Source organism: Saimiri boliviensis, chromosome 1, assembly GCF_048565385.1.
Source record: "Saimiri boliviensis isolate mSaiBol1 chromosome 1, mSaiBol1.pri, whole genome shotgun sequence".
NCBI classification, from domain to species: domain Eukaryota; kingdom Metazoa; phylum Chordata; class Mammalia; order Primates; family Cebidae; genus Saimiri; species Saimiri boliviensis.
The window spans coordinates 205,825,797-205,846,338 of record NC_133449.1 but is presented as its reverse complement, the minus strand read 5'-3'; positions in this window follow the sequence as shown (position 1 = coordinate 205,846,338).

Here is a 20,542-nt window from a genome sequence, read left to right as displayed (position 1 = left end):
AGCGGCATAATATCATAGTCCTTATCTGAGTCCACTGAATAAGTAAGCAATTTTTGTCTGTATTATCATGCTTTGTTTCTAGGAGCCAAATGCCCTATAGAGCATTCTCTTTTTAATCTAAAGTGAGTAAAATACTGAATATCACATCGCTAGTTGCCAATCCAGAATCACTTACACCTAACCATTTTATTTTCTTTCTTTCTTTCTCTTTTTGAGACAGGCTCTCACTTTGTCACCCAGGCTGAAATGCAGTGTTGCAGTCTCGGCTCACTGCAACCTCCACCTCCCGGATTCAAGCAATTCTGTCTCAACCTTCAGAATAGCTGGGATCACAGCTGTCTGCCAACATGCCCGGCTAACTTTTTTTTGTGTGTGTATTTTTAGTAGAGATGGAGTTTCATCACTCTGACCAGGCTGGTTTTGAACTTCTTGCCTCAGGTGATCCACCCACCTCAGCCTCCCAAAGTGGTAGGATTACAGGCATGAGCCACCGCAGCTGTCACACCTAACAATTATTCAGAGGAAACACACATACCCAAATTGCTTCATGTGAAATTTCAGCAGAAGCTATTATAACCCTGATCTACCTTGCAGGAAACTCCCTGAAGCTGACTGCAGAGCAGAGAAGCAAAGGGAGCATATTAGGCTTCCAAAAGACATTAACAACAGCGGCAAGAACATTTTAATTTGTTAAAATTAGTGTTTAAATCTGTCATTGAAGGACTGTGTTATAGGAACTTTCACGGTCGGTTAGGGCTTTGTGTCAAATGCAGGGAATTTCCTGCCTCTGGTCCTTAGAGGAACGTCCCCGTGGGCTAGGGGCTTTCTTTCAAGCACAGTAATTTCCCCACCCCTGGCGGGCTAGGGGCTTTCTTTCTAGTGCAGGGACTCTTCCTGCCCCTTGCCCCTGAAGGTGGAAGCTCAATGGCTCGGGGTCTTTAAAGCAGTAACCAATCTGGTAAAGGATTCACAGATCAACAGATCCAGAGAAAGATTGAAAGAAAACCCTCTCATTGGACGAGAATAAGAAAGGGGAGGGAATAACTCAGGGATATAAGCTCCAGCCGCCCAAGCCTGCAGTGGCACCCACTCCAGGTCCCCTTCCATGGTGTGTAAGTTGTCCTTTTGCTCCACCTAATAAACCACACTACGGCACAGTCTTTCCGTCTGTGAGTTCTAAGTGAGCTGTAGCACTCACTGCAACACTGAGGCCCCCTTCCCCATTGGTAGGGGTTGGAGAGGCCAAGAACCGGTTACATCTAACCCAGTTACATCGTGCCAATGGTTAAAGCCCCGGTTTTTAAAATAACTTCTAAATCGAATTTTACCGTAAATAATCATATCCCAGATATAAATGGTTATCCAAGGGGAAAATATGAATAGAACCTAAATGAATAACATACTAGAATTTTCATCACAATTGAACTTTAAATTAAGGTATAATATTTTGTCACTAATAAATTGTTTTTAATGCCTGTGCTCACTATTGGTGAACAATTACTATGGTTTTAAATTTACAGGACTTTATCTCACTTTGTATAGAAATTCTTTAAGACGAAAATCTGAGGATACAGATTGTTGTGATATATATATATTTATTTATTTAAGTACATGACATGGTTTGGCTCTATGTTCCCACTCAAACCTCATCTTCAACTGTAATCCCCATGTTTTGAGGGAAAGACCTGGCGGGAAGTTATTGGCTCATGGTGAGTGGTTTCTCCCATGCTGTTCTCCTGAGAGTGAGTGAGTTCCCAGGAGATCTGATGTTTTTAAAGTGTGGCAGTTCGTGCCCCATCTCCTGCTTCACCATGCTAAGATATGCTTGCTTTCCCTTCACCTTCTGCCGTGATTGTAAGTTTCCTGAGGCCTCCCCAGCCATGCGGAACTGTGGGTTAATAAAACCTCTTTTCTTTGTAAATTATCCAGTCTTGGGCAGTTTTTTATAGAAGTGTGAGAATGGACTAATACAACATTATTTAATGAAATCCGGTAATGAAAAACCATCATTTCCTTTTCTCAATTCACCTCATAAACAGTAAAGACAAATTAACTTGGAAACTTTAGTAACTCAGCGAAGATTTTAGTCAATTACCAAAGCGAATCTGACATTTTATGGAAGCAGAGTGTTGTTCATTGAATACATTGTATTTCTTCCTAATTCATCTGGTTATTTTTAATTTTACTAATTTGTTTTTGAGGCAGAGTTTTGCTCTGTCGCCCAGGCTGGAGTGCAGTGGTATTATATTGGCTCACTGCAATCTCTGCCTCCTGGGTTCAAGCAATTTTCATGCATCAGCCTCCCGAGTAGCTGGAATTACAGATGTGTGCCACTACACCTAGCTGATTTTTGTATTTTTGGTAGAGACAGGATTTTTCCATATTGGCCAGGCTGGTCTTGAACTCCTGGCCTCATGTAATCTAGCTGCCTTGACCTCCCAAAACTCTGTGGTTACAGGCCTGAGGCACTGTGCCCAGCCATGTTAAATTTTCTTAAATAACTAATATCTCTATGATATTTTGAAGGGTTATGAACTGCAATTATCCTCTTTATATGTAGTTATCTATTATTTTTGGAGTTTTACTTCTACCTTGGAATATGTTATGGCAAACTATTCTATGAGCATTGCACTTGAATTAATGTACACATCACTCAAGGTAATAGTTTTTTTATGTCAAAATTTCAAATGATCTCTAACTGGTCTAATCTATGTAAATGTAAATTGTCTTATTCAAAATACAAATTTCAAGTTCATGTTTAGGCAAGTGATTTGTTTGTTTTGGCTTGCTATCTCAGTTTTGGCATGGTGTCAAGGAGCAAAACAGCTTACAAAAACTACAGAATTAAACGGTTGCAGCTTATTTGTTAATAGGAGGCTTGTGTGTTTTTAAAATACAGACTTTACTGAAAACTTTCTGAAAATACAGTGATTTTACTTATTTACTTATTTATTGAAACAGTGTCTCACTCTGTCACCCAGAGCTGTGTCGCAATCTTGGCTCATGGCAACCTCAGCCTCTCAAGCTCAAACAATCCATTCACCTCAACCTCCTGGGTAACTAGGACTACAGGCTCGTGCCACCACACCTGGATAATTTTCTATATTTTTAGCAGAGACAGGTTTTGCTATGTTGCTCAGGCTGGTCTAAAACTCCTGAGCTCAAGCAATCTGACTGCCTGCTAAAGTGCTGGGATTACAAGCATGAGCCACCACTTCCGGCCCCCATAGTGGTTTTATTAAGGCAGGATGCACCATTATCAAACTTTGATTATTTTACCAGCTGATGAGTGATTTTACCTACCCATTCATAAAATACAACATTACATACTTATTAAATATTTAGGTTATTAAAATAAAGTCACACTCTTGAAGGCATTCTAACAATGGAGAAAATTTACTTTCTATGTATAGACAGTGAGAGAGGGAGAACAGAGTTAAAAATATAGTCACATCTCCTTTTGATTACTCAACTTTAGAAGCATTGAACTGAGATCAGGAAGGTGTAGAGCTACCTTTCTTTCATGAAATGTCTGTGTATGTGTCAGAGGACACATGCACCTAAGCAGCTGGATTTTTTTCTAAAGAAAAATATATGTATTTATTTCAGCCTTTCTGATAGTATTTAATAAGTGTTCACCATGTATTAAGTGGAAAAAAGTGGTGTTTTTGTAAATCAGCCTGGGCCTGCCTATTTAATCGAGAGGGAAAGAGATTTAGCACTAGAGTGAGAATTAAAATAAGACTCAGAGGGAGAGAGAAAGTAAGTAACTGTGTTCACCTCATTTCCATTGATAGTGGGCATCATTATTTCATATGATAGAATGTAAGATTTATCAGACACATAATTGTACATTTCATCTGGAAATGTTTTAAATGACTGATGTAATTAAAAATATTTGTGGACTGCACTTTTATCTTTTCTTCATAGATTAAAAATGTATTCAAAAACATTATCTTCAATGGCAGACAGTATGAGTGTATGTAACCAAAATTTTAATTTATTAAGAAAAGAATCTTAGAAAACCTAATTATTTTCTGGGAAAAGCTTTCTTTTTGTTAGCTCCAAATTTATTCATATAACTTTACCAAGAATATGTGTAGGTCTTACATTGCAATAAAAAGACCTAATTTACTTGGAAATATATCAAATTGAGGATATTATGCTTTTCAGTGATGTGTATATCAAATAAAATATCCTTTATTTTAATGGATCATAAGTTCATAAATTGTGGATGATTTTAAATTAATATGTTTATGTATTTGCACTTTGGATACACTCTTATATGCACATATATTACAGATTTTAATAAGTATAGCTATAGTAGTTAGTAATACTGTTTAACAACATGCCTTCTTTTGTTTAGTTCAACGCAGCCTCCTGAGAAAGATACTTTATTACTCCAATTTGAAAGATGAGTAAAGGAAGACACAGAACGAATGTTCCCCAGCTAGCCAGTGACAATCTGGGACTTGCACCCAAGCATTGTGGATAGTCCATGTTCTTCACGAAGATGGGACATTGCCACTCATAACAGGTAGTGGGACACATTTGGAATCATTTTTAAAATCTAATAGATGTTTAGAGTCTCATCATTTTTCTCTTGATACAAAACTCCCATTTGGCAAAAAACATTATTCAGCACTACTTTTGCAATTACAACTGCAATTTCAGTCACCTGTATTCTCTAAGAAAACATTCTTCACTCAGTGTAATCTTACAAAAGCCTATTTCTTATAAGGTATTTGATAACACATGTAACAAGAGAGTTGTGGTCATCAATTTTGAACTAATTATATATAGTAAACTATAATAGTTAGCAAAAATATATCAAAATTACCACAAGTTTATAATTATAGTGCTCTTGAGTCTTATCTATAGGATATTAATCATATTTTGGTGTCATCCAGTTGTTATTTTTCTATGCTTGCATTTTAAAGTAATTAAATTATATATACACTTTTAAAAGAAGAAATCAAATCCAAACGACTCTACAACGATATAAAAAATCTATATACTAATAGTGGAAAACATAAAACACATATAAAGTTTATATTGTACCTGTTGAAGATAGATGAATTACAAAAACTAAAGTAAAAATATAAGAATGAAATTAATAAGGTCCAACTTATCAACCTTTTCTATCATGGATCATACTTTTGGTGTTGTATTTAAAACTCATCTCTGAACTCTAAATTCGTGTAGATTCTTATATTCTTTAGAAGTTTTAAAGGTCTTCATTTTACATATAAGCCTTTAATCCACTTTGATTTAATTTTTGTGAAAGGCGTAAGGTCTCTACCCAGGTTCAACTTTCTGCATTAGGATGTTCAATTGTTCTCCTACCATTTTTTGTAGAGATTATATCCTTTCCTTTGCAGCTTCGTCAAAGATCAGTTGACTATACTTGTGTAGGTCTATTTCTGAGCTCTCTATTCTGCTCCATTGATCTGTGTGTCTATTCTTTTGCCAGTACAACATTGTCTTGATTTTTACCTGATTCTTCTTATTTTATAGTGACACTTAAAATCAGGTAGGGTGAGACTTCTAAACATGTCCTCTTTAGGTATTGGTTTGGCTATGTTGTCTTTTGCCTTTTCATATAAACATTAACATTAGTTTGCCATAGCTGCAAAATAGTTACTGGTATTTTGTTTAGGATTATACTGAATCTATGGAACAAGTTGGAAAGATATGATATTTTAGCAGTAGCGAGCCTTTTAATTCATGAACACAAATGTCTCATTTAGTTACATAATATTTAGTTTTCTTCAGCATTTTTCTAGTAATTTGGTAAATATTAAGTAAAAAAACTAAAGAAATGTGAATAAAGTATTAATTCTACTTAATAAGACTTAAATATCAATATTAGTTTATTAACTATGACATATGTATGGTTATATTGATGTTAGTAACAAGCAAAATTCCATGTGGAATATACTGGAACTTTGTATTATCTTTGCAGATTTCCCTTGTATCTAAAACTATACTCAAAAGTTTATAAAAATAAGAAAACTTGTTAGAGTCATTGGATTGGGATAATTTTTCTATATTTCTTAAGCTATTATCTTTATATTTGTATTATTCAAAATGACTTCTATGTTACAGTTTAGAAAATAAATATAAATTATATGAAATTATTCCTTGTTCTTGTGGAAAATGCAGTGACATCGTCTATTTAAAAAGCATTTTATAGCACTAATATACTATGTGATAATATTGAATACTAAATCTTACATGATTAGCTGTGATACAAGAAAAATCTATAAGCAATTGCAGATGTACTTGGAAGTACTTGCAAACCAGGAAAATTTGAATCAATAATGTCTAAGTATTTTCTGACAGCAAACCCAATTATTATTCCACTATTATTAAATGTAAATAACTAATAAGCTAAGTCTTTGTCATTTTATTTTTAAAGTATAACTTCAGTTCTTATATTACAAACTGTCACCTACAACTCATCTAAAAGAATAAATTTGTTAAATATAATTAAAAATGCAAAGCTCTTTTGCAGGATGTAGTACTTTCCTGTGGCAGTGGTTACAAATTACCATAAACTTGGTGGCCTCAAGCAACAGAAATTATTCTCTCACAGTTCTGAAGGCTAGAAGTTCCACATACATTTCAAGGGTTGCATTGAAATCAAGGTATCAGTAGGGCTGCTATCTCTCTCGCTCTCTCTCTGAAGATACAACAGTTTGTTCCTTTCTTCTTCTGGCATCTGTTGGCTGTTAGCATTCCTTTGCTTGTGGTCACATCACCACAGTCTGTGCCTTTGTGGTAATACTGCCTTCTCCTCCTTTGTGCGTATAATCTCCCTCTGTCTCGACACTTGTGACTGGATTTAGGAACCAGTAGAACAATCAAGGATAATGTCTCGATATTTGGCTTGGCAGATCTTTGACCATACCTTCAAAGCCTTTGTCTTCATTTAAGATAACATTTACAGGTTCCAGAGATGAGAGCCTGATAGCTTTGACTCATCATTATTTAGCCCACTCCAGAGGGCGAGAAAGACTGTTTTCATTGAGCATATTTATTTAACAAAAATAAAGTTGTGCCTGTTGTTCTGTAAAGTGTTAGACAGTGAAAATTAAGGTTTGTATAATTTCCTAGGGAAGATTTAGGAAATCTAGCATTATGCTTTCCATTTTTCTACTGCTTAAAGCAAATATATCATTGTATTATGTTTAAATAAAATATTTTTAGACTATTCATATGAAATCAGCATAATTTGCCTTTTTGTATTTCTGTGGGTTTCTTTGTGAAAATGCCTAATTTCACTCTGGAAAAATTTAGGACCAGTGGAGAAATGGGAGTTTTAACAAGAGGGATTTTCAAATGTGATTTGGTCTAGCTTTATTGAGTGCCCAGTTTGAGGAAACATACTTTGTGGATATCTGGCAACTCAATAAATTACCTAAGGATCTACATAACAGACCTGTTTCTGTCTTTCTGGTCCTAAGAAGGTCAGAACCATGAGTACTAGGAAAATAGATAAAGGTGTATTTTTGGTTTTGAGTGGAGAAGTTAAAATCAGGGAATAGTAGGCTCTGCTTTTAGTAACAAATGGTGATTTATTTATAAGTCAGATAAATAATTGAATCATAGACTTACAGAAAACTAGCACAGAAGAAACTTTAGAGCTCACCTTATCAAACTCCTTTATTCTATCAATGACACGACTCTAGAGATGTGGGTATTTATCTAATATCAGCCGCATAATTAATAATAGAGAAAATAAACCCAAGTTTTATGTTGTCTATTTTGATTCAGAAATAAATAGAAAATGGTTTTGAGAAAGTATCAGCTGGTAAAACTGGTAAGCTAGAACAGTTAGAACAATACAGATTCTCTGTAGAAATGGTGCCTTAGTGTATCTAGAAAACTTTCTCTATCTTTCATTTGTCTTACTATTCTTAGGCCAACTTACTGGTTTTACTTTAATCAGTGACTTATTGTATTATAATTGTTCTATTTACCTATCTATTGCCTCTTCAAGACTATTGATTTGATTCGATTCATTGCTTAATCTTCAGCACTTGGGTGACACTTAGATTCTCTTTCTCTTCTTTTTCTTCATTTACACATATATACATATGTGAATACCACAGAAGAGGCCAATTTAACATTAAGTTTTCACTACAACACTCTCAGTCTCAGAATGGCTACCATCTGCCAAACTCAACTTTCCCATCTGCAACAGGAAAGCAATACAAAATGGGCCTTTGAAATACACAGACACACATATGCATACACGTGCACGTATACACACACACACACACACACACACACACACGCCAGTATAGCAAATATAAACAGACAGACAGATGATAGAGAGATAGATAGAGAGATAGATAGATAGATAGATAGATAGATAATCTGAGATAGATACATATAGGTATCAATCTAGCTGTCTAATAAATATATACATATATGTATATGTGTGTACACATTAACAATAAATAACAGACACAAAAAATAGCCATTGAAAATTGCTCACAAGACATTAATGTTAAAAAAAAAACCAAAAAACCTGAAGTGTGTCTCACTGGTTTAAAATCAAAGTGTCAGAAAGACTGTGTTCCTGGCTCTTGGGAAGAATCCATCTCATTGCATTTTCCAGCTTCTAAAGATCCCCACATTCTTTGGCTAATGGTTTCTTTTCTCTTCAAAGCCAATGATGACCAGTTAGGTCTTTCCCATATCACATTTCTTAGAAACTGGCTGTTGTTTTGCTTACATTTCTACTTTTAAGGACTTTTAAAATTACATTGGGCCCAAATGAAAAATAATAATCTCTCTGTTTTAAGACTAGTTTTACCATAATTCCATCTGCACCCTTAATTCTACTTTGCCATGTAACTGAATATATTCATATAGGTTCTATGTACTTTGAAGTGAATATCAGTGGTTCCGTTTTTCTGCCTAGCACACTTAATATGCTTAAATACTTGGAAATTGCTCTCAGTAACAATTGTTGCAATTTATAGTGATGTGCAAAGGCATCACTTTTAAAAAGTTTGATGGCATGGAATTATAAACTTTTTTTCAAATGTTGTCATATGATGCACAGGATCCTTTATCATTAAAAAATGTAAGATAACACTTTTTAAATTCATAATTAAAATTTAAAATCCAAATGCAAATGGAAGTCTTTAAAATCTGACTATACATATCTCTTAAAGTTTGTATAAAATAACTCATTCTCTGATATTATTCATTTGATAGATTTTTTGAAATTTAAAGAATGAATATATTAATTACATATCTTGATGCATAAAATATATTCACCAATATTTTATGATTGAACTTGTTAATCATAATTAATTTTTCCATTTTAGTTTTTTTTAATCATAATCCTGCCTTTTCTACTTTGGATTATGCCTTTCTTATTATCATAATGATTACCACTTAAATACCTAGTCTTATTTCAACGTGATTTGTAGTAAGTCTAAAAAGATATTTTAAAAGATATATATTTGTCTCTGATTAAATCTGACATTGAAGCATACACAAAAACCGACATTTGTCAACTAAGAACTTTATTTTTAATGTGAGAATTGGAGCTGAGCAGATAAAGTTTTATTTTAAAAAACTTACCTTTTAATAATTTATTGATATTAACACAGTGCTCAAATTAATTTTTTAAAGGTTTAAACTATTTGTGTTCCTAATTCCTGCCTACTCCTGATAAATACATTAAAGCTTAAATAAAATGTATTACAAAATTGTTGTAGCAATTTATAAGATACTGTTTATAATGGAATAACTCATTGTAATGTTCTTATAGAAAAAAGACATGAAAATTAGTCTATGTCAGCATATCTGTTATTTTAATCCACACTTGCTGACCTAAAACTATTGAAATCTAAGACCATTTGATAAGCTATTTCTATTAATAGCACCGATTACATGATTCAAGAGAAAGGAGTGATTAAAATATCTCTATGAACATCGTAATTTTCATGTATAATTCTTGCTAAATGGAGCATGGAAAAATTATTTTTCTTCCATAACCTAAGCAACACTCATATAAGGCATCCTAAATCTTAAGAAACTGAAGCTACCAAGAAAGCTCTTTTCATGAAGAAATTCACTTTTTAAATTCTCCAGATTATCATTTTAAGAATATATCTACTAGGGCTGGGCCCAGTGGCTCATGCCTGAAATCCCAGCTCTTTGGGTGGGCAGATCACAAGGTCAGGAGTTCAAGACCAGCCTGACCAATATGGTGTAACCCCATCTCTGTTAAAAATACAAAATTAGCTGGGCATGGTTGTACGTGCCTGTAGTCCCAGCTACTCGGGAAGCTGAGGTAGGAGAATCACTTGAACCTGGGAGATGGTGGTTGCAGTGAGACAGGGTCACACCGTGACAGAGTAAAACTCTGTCTCAAAAAAATTTTAAAAAGTATATGGCTACTAGTTACAAAATATTTTTTTAAAAATCTCACTGTTTGAAATCTTATTTTTAACTTAAAAAATATATTTAAATGATAGTACTGTTTACCAATGCTCTATGAAGACTGTAGGAAGATTCGCTTCATAACGTAAAATTTATTATAAATTAAAATGCTTCCTTATTTGATAAGACAGTATAACGTTCTATGTCATGCCATGAATTATATGGGCATACTTGTTAGTATAAATTTTTTGGCAATGGCAATAAAGAATTCTATCATTCATTTATTACTAGAGAGAATCAGCATTTCTTATTCATACTAACACAACATTTCCATTACTTCTTACAAAAGCCTTGGCAATGCTTCAAAATGAGTGTTATTATAAAATATTCTATTACAGCATGGTAAATAAATGACTTTCTTTTCCATTATGTTCACAGCTCTCCAAAGAGAACTTTACTTTGATTATACTTATCTACTGTCAAGTGAGAAAAACTGACTCTCAGATTTTGCCTTACTCAAAGAATGAATGGCTTTTTTTCCTGGAAGTCCTCTCACACAGCAGATTGCATTGTCATATTGCAGGCATTGTTACTGACTACTTTTGGTTTCACTTTCACACTTTAGTGTAAAGCTGCTTTGGAAAGGCATAGCTGTCTAGATACATGGTAACATATTTAGCAGTCAAAATAATTAACACGTGTTAAATATTTAGCTAAAAATAAACATTATACGTTCATTCGTTTTTAATTATAGACTTATTTTTTATCCTCAAGAAAGAGTCCTAAGAATAACTTTGGTTACAGAGGAGTTCATGCTTTCTACTGCTAACAATAGTTATATGAGTATTATTCAGCAAACGCTTGCCAGTGCTCACAAGCATACAATAGCTATGAATGTTACAATAATATGGTTTAAAGATTTTTCTAAATCTTATTAAAAATGTTATTAACTCTGAAAAACAAAGTTTACAGGAAAGATCTTTGCCAATAGGAGTCAATAGAGACAAATGCAGAAAAATGTATTTATATTAATAGTAATTAATTTCATGCTATTTATATTACATATGATTTTTAACTTCATTGAGTTTTCATGGATCTTTCAAAATGCACAAAGCTTTATAACAAAGATGGAAGTAGTCGTGTTTTTCTGTTTTGGGGGTGTGAAGAGGGAATAGGGCAACAAAATATAAACAAGGACTAAGAAAGTATTTGAGTACATACGATTCATATGATAATCATAAAATCTGTGATATTTGATTTCTTAGCTTTGCTAAGAAATTATAGCTAAATTATTGGCAGCTTATAATTTGCCAAGATAATGTTGTAAACATTTCATAGATTATATTATCAAAACAATAGCTTGGCATTGATACTGACTTGTTTTAACAAATGAAGAAACAAGGCAAAAACTGGGATTTGATATGGTGGTTATCATGTGCCTATTCTGACAACAGGAATTTTTTAAAACTATTATCATTGTACTGCTTTCTTAAACTTTATGTCTAATAGAATCAGTGATTACTTTTCTTCAGGTTCAGCTTCTTCCTGTTTGTCTCTTCTTTTGATTCTGAATATATTTTAAGTTTTTAAGATTTTCTTCTTGATGCCTTTTCCTTTTTGGGAAATCTCTTGTTCTTTGAGACAGAAAGCACTTTTGTCTAGACGTTCCTTTTCATTTTACACTCACTGAATTTTCTGGTAGAATATATTTTCTTCAATAATATATCAAGAATTAAGAAATGGTGTCAGTAACAGTAAATTTCCTAAGTGAATATTTAATTTTTCCTGTAATAATTTTTTGGACATATTCAACTTTTAGAAATTACCAGTTTATCATAGTTGCACATTTTCAGGTTAATCTTTCAGCCTTGAAACCTTATTTTATGAGTTCTCCAGATTCTTTGTTTTCTACTATCTGCCTTTGATACAGGAGATACCTTGAAGTAACAGACAGCCAAATCATCACAGTAATTGCAACCTATATCTAAAATTAATTTCCTCTTCATTTTTTTTTTAGTGTGTCATACAATTATACTCAGTTTCTACTGATTCAGCTCTCATGATCTGAATGTAGCAGGAAAAATTTCAGCATATAGCAGATATTTGAATAAGGTTGTTTCAATCAATATCATTTTCTTATAATGCTGATGAGAAAATGGGCCTCTGGCAGGTTCTACTGTCTGTGTGGAATTTGCACATGTCCCCTATGTCTGCATGGTTTTCTCTTGGGTACTCCAGTTTCCTCCCACACCCAAAGATGTGCATGTCAAGTGAATTGATGTGTCTAAATTGTCACAGTCTGAGTGATGGGATGGCATCCTATTCCGTGGATTCTTGCCTTGTCCCTGAGCTGCCAGGATAGGCTCCAGCCACCCAGGCACCTGAACTATAATAAGTAACTACAGTAAGTGGGTAATAATGACCTTACTTGTTTTTGTTAATCTTTCTTAACCATATATATAGCTCAAAATTTTTTTCAGTCTTTAATATTATGTGTTCTGGTCTTTTTTAAAAGTTTATGATGTGTTTGTGACCATTCAATGCAGGATCATAAAAGTCTTTTTATATTAATCAGCCTGTAGTAAAATTGTTCTATAGTGTGTAATTTTAATTAAAGTAATAGTTTCCAAGAACCTATGCAAAATTTTGCATGAGGATTTACTGTATTTATATGGTGGCCACAGTTATTTTCCTATGTAACCCAAAAGTACCCTTTATTAGTTAATTCAAAATGTATATATTGATAAATTACTACTAGTGTCATTATTCTAAATGATAGGGACAGTCTTGAAGAAAGTAGACAAAGTCTCTGCTATTATGTAGATGTCATAACAGTGATGAGGGAACCAATAAACAAAGAAATATATAATATGTGTTTGATTGTGATAATTGCAATGAAGAAGAACACATCAGGATAAGAAAATGGCAGTCAGGTAAGAGTGTTTTTCTACATACAGTGGTTAGAGAGGGCAACTGCCATAAATTGATCTAAAGCAGAGATCTGGATATTATGAGGATGTAAGCTATATTGATGGGTATCACTGGGAAGAAGCATACATGCAGTATGAACAGGAAGAGCCACAGCCTGGGGGTAGAAACATGGCTACTGAGTTTGGAGAACAGTGATATGAACATCCTAGTTGGAGTGGTAAGAAGGGTAGTGGCAGACGGGATCAGAGAGAGATACTGGGACCAATCTGCTCAAGACAACATAAACCTCGGTTATGTTGAATGAAATTTGGATTTTATTCTTCGCAACATAGGAAGACACTAGAGGTTTTGACAAGAGGTCCTACAGGCTTCATCTTAATTGTTAAGCAGGTCTATATAGCAGCTGTGTAGATAATTAGTTGTTACTTTTATCAACTGTATGTTGAGCATCTACTTTGTATTATGCAATAGGGATAAAAATAATAAATAATACATTCAGTAGGCTCTTAGATTTTGTCATTTAGGTTTTTCCCACCTTGGAGTTCTTTTTCTCAATCCACTTTCTTGCCTTGTACCATTCTTTTTAACTCTTTTTCTTAAGCCTCAAGATAGTCTTGATTCCCCAAGAATTTGATTCCCCTCTCCCATCTATCTATCTTCTAGACATTTTATACTTCAGAACGTTCACATTGATTTTCTACATTAGTTTGCTCTCACACTGCTATAAAGAACTACCTAAAACAGGGTAATTTATGGAAAAAAAAGAGTACTAATTGACTCTCAGTTCCTTAGGCTGTACAGGAAGCATGGCTAGAAGGTCTCAGGAAACTTACAATTGTGGGAGAAGACAAAGAGGAAGCAAGCATCCCTTACTATGGCAGAGCAGAAGAAAGAGACAGAGTAAAGAAGGAAGTGCCACACACTTTCAAACAACCAGATCTTGTGAGAATATATGCACTATCATGAGAACAGCAAGGGGGAAATCTGCCCCCATGATTCCATTACCTCCCCCCAGATCCCTCCCCTAACATTGGAAATTACAATTCAACATGAGATTTGTTTGGAGACACAGAGCCAAACCATATCATTTTCCAAGCTTGGAAACACGAGCAACTATTCTTGCAGTACCATGCAAGTAACACAAAAAATTGTACCATAGCTTCCAACTTGACAATCCTTAATCTTCAGTCATCTCCATCAGTGACTTTCTCCAGTCTGTCAAATTATTAACTCTGTACTTCTTTAGGAATAATTTCATCTTCTGCCATTTTTGTTGATTTAAACAGTTTATGTCAAAAAGAGAAAAGTAAAACCAACATGGGGTTATCCCCCTGTATCCTAGTCCCACAGAATAACACTAAATGGAAAGAACCAGTTGATATGAGTGGTGGCTCGTTCTGTCAGTGAGTAGCCAACTCTAAATTACAACCAAGCAGCTTTATAGCCTGCATCTTCATCCAAGGAAGAAAGGATAAGAAAGGGAAGGCAAGTGGAAGAGAAATATCTTTGCAGCAGCTTTCCACATTATAGAGAGCCTCCACAAGATAAAGAGGTGAATTATACGTGACTCCCACCATGTTCCAAGGAAGATACAGGGCATTCAGCCAAATCAGAGATCAGACTGTGGTTGAGCCTTGCCTATGTCTGGCTTCTGTGGAGTGTACAAGGTAACCGGGGCTCCATGATGGATCTGCAGGAGAACTACACTTACACAGCTGTTATTACTCTTTATTATCAATTTTCAGCTCCAGGCCAGGCTTTCACTAATTCTTTCTGGATCTACTGCTGCATCTCTTGTGACTCCCATAACAAAATTTACCTCTATTTCAATCTACTCTATTCCCATTGACCCTAGGGAAAACTGTATAAAGATTAAATCTAAAAATAAAATTCATCTAAGCAAAATCTATTTAATGGTTTTGCATTGCTTTTAGAATAAAGTACCACAGCACTAATGTTTTTAAAAATTCCCAGTTTTTAATACACTTTTCTAATTATTCCAAATATATTATTCCAGTTAATCTAATTGATTCAACATATCCTGAGGACTTATTGTAGTTGGCACTTTTTTTTTTTTTTTTGAGACGCAGTCTTGCTTTGTCATCAGACTGGGGTGCAATGGCATAATCTCAGCTCACTGCAACCTCTGCCTCCCAGGTTCAAGCAATTCTCTTGCCTCAGCCTCCTAAGTAGCTGGGACTACAGGTGGGTGCCACCATGCCCAGCTAATTTTTATATTCTTTATTAGAGATGGGGTTTCACCATGTTGGGCAGGATGGTCTCAATCTCTTGACCCCATGATCTTCCCATTTCCACCTCCCCAAGTGCTGGGATTACAGGTGTAAGCTACCATACCTGGTCAAGTAGGCACTTTTATTTCTACTCCTTCCCATGCCTATCAGAAGTTTTGGATGCCAATATTCTTTCCAGCAACAATCCACTACAAATGACTCCTTCATCATTTCAATATAACAATTGAAATTGCCTATTTTTGACATTGACCTTCCAAGTATCTATTTACTTCCTTTGTATGTGATATATTACTGTTTGTCTTATTGATATTTGCACATATATAACGTGTCTGTACTATACAAACTATAGGCATGATGTCACTCTTTATTTCCATCTTCTCAATACACAGGCTATATTCAATAAAAAATGTGCTTGGTGAATTCCAAATGACAAAATTCAGTTCCAAGTTCATTAGTTCTAAATTCAGGCAATACTTGCCACTTTTGTGTATTGAACTTCTTTCACATGCAGTTTCATTAACAAGACAACAGCCATGTTAGGGAACTAACTTACAGAGAAATGTTACATATGATCTCATTAACTGTGTGTGATAACTAACCTTCCTTCAAAATTACTAATTTACTTATAATTTACATCTCTTTTCTTCATCCTAAGTAGGATCAGAAATATTGATTGCTTGCTTGTCTAGATTCCTAAATTGTTATGGTATGAGACTAGAACATTGACGAATCCAGTATTATGTATGCAATGACTACTTTGAGAGTTCCTTAATCTCTAATGTGAAATCCCAACTTTTATTTAGGTTCAATAGAGCAAATAGCATTTATTTTTAGGAAATCTCAGGAAGTTGCCATGAAACAAGGAGATATACATAGGGGAAAATGAATAGATGGGAATAAGATGCATTATTGATCAGTTACTTCTCTAGACAACATGGAATCTATCATGAGGAACTTCTTAGAAATCATTTAGCATGCATTTCAGAATGGCTTCTCTGAAAGATGGGAGGCTGGAACATTTATCTATGACTCACATCTTTCATTGGTTGTTGAGTACATTGCAGGTGTTAACATTCTCATAGTTCTAGGGACAGACTGAGCAAACTCCTGGGCATTTAAAATCCCCCAAAGGCAGAGCAAGCTGAATGATACTGAGTCCATGGTGGGAACGTGGCCACCAATCACAGCAATTACTCACATCAGCTTTAGCTAAAGTCTGGAGATATGCTGTGGTCACCAATGGTGTTGGCGACATCAATACTCAAAACGTATTCTAGGTAACCTGGGGAATTTTTAAAAGATATTTTACATGTGTTTCCAGATGGGTACCTGGTAGTATCCAATTTCTTAAAAGTTCTACTGCAGCTTCATAGTGTGTTACCACTGTGCTTAATGGACACTGCTGTAATCAGGAAGCCCTGAATCACTTTCACTGCAGCCTCTGGCTATATTTCCCTTTGTTAGGCACTTCTGCTGGTTAATTTTGGAGCTCATGAAAACTATTGCCTGATACTGTTCAAATTTCCATTAGGTGTCATATAGTTTCCAACAAATCACCATGGCCAATTGTATTAGTAATAGACTTGTGCTTGGAAGTATCTACCAAAATATCGAAGTCGATTTGTGGTTCGAATAGTGGTTCCAATAGCGCTGAAAAAATAATAGTAATTGTATATTTCTCACTTAGCTTTTTTGCTCCCTCACATGGGTTTCAAACTAAGGCTGTTTGGGCAGTGTTACTAATATTTCCCTCTCAGAAGGAAGGGGATTTTCTTTGTTTTATTCACTGTAATAGTCCCAGCATGTAGTAATGCCTTCTATATATTACACAATATTTTTGAATAAACAAATGACTGTATTACACAATTTCTAGTGGAATGGTCCCATTACTTTTTTTTTTTTCACAGTTCTCTTTCTCCTCTTACACCCAGTTGTTAATCCATGTTGTGAGAAGGGAGGTGAATAAAAGAGGTGTGAATAGACACAAACGTGAATATGTACATTGTAAGGTGGAAATTTCAAAATTTGATGTTTTTGCAATGTCATTATAATGAAGTAAGTTGGCCCCCCCTTTTTTTTTTAAGACGAAATTTCTTTCTGAAGATTCTACTCTTGAGCAGGTAAATCAATCACAAGTGAGCCCTCTCAGTAACTGGCAAGACACATCACTTACGTATTAATTTCAGCAGTAGTTACTAGTGAGTGCAAGTCAAACCTGCTATAGAACAACCACACTTAACATTTATTTATTTCTATAATACGTGACTCTGCTGCTTTATAATAATAACAAAACTTTGTTCAAGGAAAAGATTAAAATACCTTCTCCATAAATTATTTTGTCTTACTGTAAATGGAAGCATGACTTACGCTTTAAAGACCATTGCAACAGTTGAGTTTTTTTACATGAAGAAACATAGGCCCAAAGATATAATTTACTTTTCCAAACACAGTCTACTAAGAAATAATATTATCCAGTTCTTAACTTTCAATTTATTGCTCTTGTATTTTATAATGCTTTCCCTTAAAATCTCAAAATTTTACTGAAAATATAAACAATAAAGAAGTTTTAATTAATAAGGGATATCAACTGATAAATATATATTTATAGATAATTTAGCAATCTAATTTAAAGTTAACATTTAGGATAATATGAATTTTATTTACTGAGACACAATAACAACACATACTATTTCTTTCTTTATAAGTCTAATTTTTTTTTCAGATATCTCCCTGCCCTTTGTTGAAATTGACTTCAAAAATTATAGAAATGGAGAACAAATTAGTGGTTGCCAGGAATCAGGAACACTGTAGAGAAGAAGGCGGTGGGTGTGTTTTAAAAAAGCAATAAGAGGGGTCTTGGTGGTTATAAAACTGTTCTGCATCTTGACTGTACTGTAAAACTCCTGACTGTGATATGATACTGCAATTTTGCAATATAGTGCCATTTTTGGAAACTGCATTAAGGATCCATGGGATCTCTCTTAATTATTTTTACAACTGCACATGAATCTACAATTACCACAAAATAAAACACTTAATTTAAAAAATTTATTAAATACCATAACAATTTAGAATTTTATCACTTTGGAAATAAGTTGTAATGGGAATAACTAAAAATAGTATTTACATTATTTAAAATTATTATGCATGTAAAATGTTTGGAAACAATATTTAATTTTTTGTGTAGGTTAACATAGCTTATAGTAAAAAATAAACTTTGACTTATTGAAATAATGTCATTTTTATAATGGAAGTCTGCTTGCTTATTACTTATTTTGGGCTTCCTATTTTTTCTTTTCTCATTTACCTATAGCTTTAATGTAAGTTGTGTGACTTACATTAGTTGTGTGTTAGTCTTTCTATACTATTTCTTAGGTAAGTGTATATTTCCATTTTTTTAATGTGGATATAAGTAACAAAATTATTTCAAAATTTTATTCTTGTTCTCTTCTAAATCCAGGGCAACAAAAAAAATCAATGTTAATATTTCTATGATACATCTATGCTTTCATTAAAATCTTAATATGAAATGTTATTCCTGACATTCTTGTAACACTGTTTAACTACCGGGACATCTTTCAGGCCTAAATGATTCCACCTGTAAACTGTGAGGGTGGAAATGTGTGGGATGGTATCTATTGGCCCTTCTGAATCTCAATGCTATGAGTCTCTAAGTTAACCTTTTGGGAATTTTTCAAATGCGTTAGACTTCCCAGAGTGAAGGCAGCTAAAATGCATGAAATAGGTAAGTGTCACATGTAGAAACAGTCCTGTATGATATTTAATTGGAGAGACTGGGAACCACATTTTATTTTTAAAGCCCTTTGCAGACAAAATCCTCTCATTATTTGAATTGAAGTTTATCTATGACATCATGGCAGTAATTACTGTGGTGTATGGCATAATATTTATAAATTCATAAAGAATTATTAGGAAGTACATCTTAAAACTGTGTATCTCACCCCCTTTTTATGTATGGATGTATGTATGCGTTTATTTACATGCCCAAATATAAAAGTGGAACTCTTACTTTTTGACTGTGTTTTGAAGACTGAAAATTTTCATCTGCATGTGGAGCAGAGAAAGAAACATAAAAAACACAATATTTTCATTTAAAATCTAGAAAGATTCATTTTCTGGTGGAAAAAAAAGAGGCACATTTTGAAGCAAGAAGATGTGCAATAAATTTTGAAAAAGACTGAAGTTGTCATTCAGATTCCTAAAGTGTAAAATCCCTTTGCCCCTTTGATCATTGAAAATGAGTCTGAAGATCTACTCAGTGTCTGGCCACTTCAGATTAGGTCCTTTCCATGTCAAGTACTTGCTGAAATTACTACTTTTTCTTTTCTTTATATATGTTTCCTTCCCTCAGTGTGTCTCATGTCCAAAGTACACTGAACATGTACTTTTTGAAATTTTCGTATGCTGTAACTATACAACTTATGCCCTCCCTAGTTTAAACATTTTAAGAATAACAAGACAATAAAGCGTCTTCCTCAGGGTTAGATATTATTTTTTTCTGCCAAGAATGTTGTTTATTTCTGATATACTCCCCTTATAATAATTTCCTCCATAGACAATTACAGGGCATAGAAATTTAATATCAATTACCCTCAATTCAAAAGCGAGTAGCATATTTGTAAGCCTTAAAACATAAACAAAATGGAGTTGCCTGTCTAAGCCTCCAAAGATGAGAAAAAGATTGAAAACATTTAAAGAAATTATTTGTTATTCACTCAGAATCAATCTTTTATTAACAAATTATTTTTATGCAGACATGTGTTTGGGTCTGTGGATAATCAGAAGTGCTTATAATGGCAAGACAAATACATTCCTGGAAATATCACAGTTTAATAATTGGAAAGTAAAAAGTTGATATCATGTAAATCATCTAAAATGGTAAATGTGGTAGTATCATTAAGCAATCTAAACAGAGAGACTGATTTGTT